The sequence below is a fragment of the Aptenodytes forsteri genome, unplaced genomic scaffold (genome assembly GCF_000699145.1).
Source record: "Aptenodytes forsteri isolate BGI_AS27 unplaced genomic scaffold, ASM69914v1 Scaffold255, whole genome shotgun sequence".
NCBI lineage: Eukaryota > Metazoa > Chordata > Aves > Sphenisciformes > Spheniscidae > Aptenodytes > Aptenodytes forsteri.
This window is the reverse complement of record NW_008794888.1, coordinates 5,421,679-5,422,998: the sequence shown is the minus strand read 5'-3', so window position 1 is coordinate 5,422,998 and position 1,320 is coordinate 5,421,679.

Genomic DNA, 1,320 nt, shown 5'->3' with positions numbered 1-1,320 from the left:
AAGGCCATCGGGACCGGTCGGCTGTGCCAGCCCCGAGTGGTGCAAATAGGATGGGGATACGTGTTAGCACACCCCTGGCAACCCACGGTCCCCAGTGGGGGGCCAAAGGGGACGATTTTGCTTCCCACCCTGCTCTGGGCGCATGGGGTGACGCTGGTAGCCGGGCAGATGGAGGGGACTGGGGGGACACAGGAGGAGGGAGATGAGGGGTGTGCGGGAGGATGAAGGGTGATGGCTGCGTGGGCAGAGGGTGGGGACAGATACGGCACTGGGGCGGACATGGGTCAGTGGGAAGGGCCACCGAGGGCTACCACGAGGTGTCTGACCACCACAGCCTGGCTGGGCTGGGCTGCCCCAGGGATGGCACAGGGATGCTCCTGCACACTGGGACCCCGGGGCAAATCTTCCCAGATTGCGCCCAGAGAGGTCTGAGGCTCAAATATCACGTCAGATCCCAAACTGTGGGGCTCAGTTTGGGATAGAAGCTGGGGGCTCAGCATTACTGGCAGCCAGGCCCTCTCCCCCCCATAACCCAGCTGAATGCGGGTGCTGTGCCCCACTGCCACATCCATGCAAATAAATTGCTAAAAAAACGAGGACAGCTCTGCTTTAAGGATGCTCTAAACTCAAACTCGTAATTTTACCACTGACTTAGCAGATTGCTCCAGTATTAAAGGCTCTCCTAAACTATTGCCACCACATTACCCCACACCCTGTACCTCCCCCCACACCCTATGGAGCTCGCTGAGCCCCTCAGGGGCACAGTGTGTCCAGCTGGGGGATGCTTGGGGCCGGAGCAGCTCGCTGGCGGGCCCTGGCACACAGACGCTCCACGAGGGTCAAGCACAAGCTAACTGAATGCATAACTTTATTAAATAAATGCTTTGTCATGAGAAAAGACAAAGATCAAAGAGTAACATAAATTATAAGTTGAATAAATAGTATACAGCAATCTTCACTTTTTAATAAAATGTGAGATTTTTTTTTTAAGTACAAAATGCTAAACAGAGCATTAAGCTCTTCTTCCATTGTCAGTTTTTCACAAACTGCTTTTTTTTTTTTTCCCACCAGTAAGATTATGAGTATTTCTTGTTTACTGGAAAAAAAAAAAAAAACAACAAAAACAAAACAAAACACAGAGCTACCGTATGTATGTAAAGCTATAAAAAGCTACCGTAAAATGTGTAGTGAGTATTGCTTAAAGATAAAAACCAGGCAGGAAACTCGGAATCTGGTGTGTTTTAACAACTGTGTTACAACGGTGGGTAACGTGCGCAGTGACGTCTGTCCCGGTGGCAGTGGCAGGGGGCTGGGGGGGCT